This window comes from Nicotiana tabacum, chromosome 23 (genome assembly GCF_000715075.1).
Source record: "Nicotiana tabacum cultivar K326 chromosome 23, ASM71507v2, whole genome shotgun sequence".
NCBI lineage: Eukaryota > Viridiplantae > Streptophyta > Magnoliopsida > Solanales > Solanaceae > Nicotiana > Nicotiana tabacum.
The window spans coordinates 59,592,619-59,595,383 of NC_134102.1; the positions used below are offsets into that span (position 1 = coordinate 59,592,619).

The window sequence follows — 2,765 nt, forward strand, 5'->3', positions numbered from 1 at the left end:
AAGGATAGTATTAAAGTATTTGTGGATTATGAGCTGATAAGCGCATTAGCCAACATTCGAGGACGAATGTTCCAAAGGGGAAATAATATTACACCCCATATTTTTGTACATAAAAGTATGTCGTAAGTCGGTTGATGTAAGCTCAGAAGGAATGAAATCCCTCTACAAGGATAAGGAAGGTTTATCGAAGTCTTAATTAAGTTAAGTTGAATGAGACTTGGAAAAAAACAAATGAGATAATGGATACATAAAATATGGTTGCTTGCTTACCGGGATACTTGTTTGAGCTACTTGCTTACCCGTCCTGCTAGTTTGAGCTACTTAACACATGTCGTGACTATTAAATGAGGGTAAGATACGTGTCTATGTAAATAAGGACAGCATGTGACACCTATTAATTAACCAAGTAGGTGACAAGTAGGTGTGTCACCTACTTGCTAAAAGGGAAGGCCCAAATTAGTCCACCTAAATGGACATGTGTAGGTTAGACAAGAGGGCCCTTTTAGGGGCTGAATCAAGTCACATATCCTCATAATATCCAAGTAGTAGAAACATAAAGAGAGCCACGAAATTCTCTTCCAAATTGACCTACTCCAAACTCTCAAGAAGTTGTTGATAATCTTCTTCTTCTTTCAATTCAAGTTAAAGGGTAATCTCCAATCTTGAAGGATCTGATGTGAAGCAAGTTAATGGCCATCAAGGGAAATATACTACCATTGTTTCATCCATACAAGATCTGATATAGGTAAGAAAATCCTCCCTCTTTCATATATTTGAGTTTATCTAAGTTCTAGCTGGAAATTGAGTTGAAGTTGTTGTGGTGTTATGAAATGTTTGGAGTAGTTTCATATTATTAAATGGCTGTCACATAAGAGTATTGTCTTGTACATGTTGTGTTTAATCTTATTGGTGCCTTAACTAAGTTGTGGGAGTAAGAGTTGATGAAGTAATAATCTGAAAATCAATTTTTAGTTGTTGTAATTTGCGGACTGTTAGGAGTTCGTTTTTATGTGGTGTTGTGGCTTAAAAATCAGTATGTATAACCTGAGTATATTGTGGTTGTCATTATTGAAGTGTATTCAAGTTCTAGCTAAGTTATAGGAATGAAAAGCGCAAAGTAGCACTTGGTTGTTGTATGAGATTGTGTGGACTGTTTTGGTGATGTATTGCGATGGATATAAGGTTGGATATTGATGTAATATGTTTGTTTATATTATGGACATGTTGGTATTGTTTGTGGATTTGAGTAAAGAGAAAAGAATAAGGGGAGGTGCTGTCCAAAATTTCGTAGATGAGCTAGTCGCTCATTTGTGTTGAGTTCTAGCTTCCGTAAGCTTAACAATGGTCCTTATTGTTTCTTGTAGATTGAAGTACTAATGGGCTGAACCGACGTCGTGTGGTTAGGTAAACGACAAAGGTATGTTAAGGCTATCCCTTCTTTACTTTTGGCATGATCCATATGATACAAACGAAACGAGCAAACACACAACTTTCATATATGGCTCTATTCATAGAAGTACTAGGAGTGCCTATGTTCTTGATTCCCCATGTGTCCTATTATTATATCATCTATTCACGAGTCTTAGAAAAATATGTAAGTTGATAAAGTTTATCCGAGAGGTTTTATTGACTTACTTCATTATGCATTGCATTCATTTATACATGTACATTGACCCATGACCAGATTGCATTATATATGCATATATTCTATGTATATGGGATATGGGGAAAGGTTACGACGTTATATACGCACCACCACCTGATCAGCTGGTATACACTGATGATTTTGCCCACAGAGGTCGAGATGATATGATGGGATGCCCTAAGAGGTTTGATAATGTTATGTACTCATATACCTATGCATGGTATGACATTTACACATATATGCATGACATTATAAATGTTTCATGATTCACAGAGATATTCAGACTTACATGTTGAGTTCTTTACACCATGTTTCTTTCATGCCTTACATACTCGGTACTTTATTTGAACTGACATCCCTTTTGCCTGGGGACGCTGTGTTTCATGCCCGCAGGTCTCGATAGATAGGTTGACAGTCCTCCTAGTAGGCTATCAGCTCAGCGGAAGGTGTTGGTGCACTCCATTTTCTCCGGAGTTGCCTATTTGGTCAGTATGATTTGGACATGTATTGATTGGTATGGCGGGGCCCCTTCCCGACCTTTATGACATTTATGTACTCTTAGAGGCTTGTAGACAGATGTCATATATATGGATTCTTGTATGGCTTTATCGGCCTATATTTTGAGTGTACAAATGATCATGTCGGACTTATAGGCCTGTATGACACGTGTATAAATTTCTATATCATGTTGGGTCGTCCAATGTCTAGTATTCCCTTATGTTTTATTCCAGTTATCTCATGGTAGCCCTTCTGGCCCATTTACCTATGATGGTGTGATAAGAAAGATATGTTATATTGGTACTCGGTTGAGTAAGGCACCGGGTGCCCGTCGCGGCCCTCCGATTTGGGTCGTTACAAATGCCTTCCTCAATGGCTATCTAAAAGAAGAAGTGTTCTTCAAGAAACCTCCTAGCTTTGAAAGAATGGAATGTCCTGATAATGTATAGAAGCTTGATGTAACACCCTGGAAAATTTCGAAGTACTTAAGCGCTATTAAGAAAGTTGATGTGCGCTAATTATATTATTTTAGGTGCAGACGAGGACTATTAATATGATGGATATCAATTGGATATGATAATAAGTGTATGAGGTATATTATAAGTGATGTGGGGTCTAAGGA

At 37.5% G+C, this 2,765-nt stretch overlaps 1 long non-coding RNA gene across 1 annotated transcript; it reads left to right on the forward strand.

The window, feature by feature from the left end:
* Window positions 1–585: 585 nt before the first annotated feature.
* Window positions 586–2,346, forward strand: LOC142177502 (uncharacterized). Its single transcript, XR_012705996.1, has 3 exons — window positions 586–745; window positions 1,365–1,417; window positions 2,039–2,346. It is a non-coding gene; the product is annotated as an uncharacterized LOC142177502 (long non-coding RNA).
* Window positions 2,347–2,765: the final 419 nt, after the last annotated feature.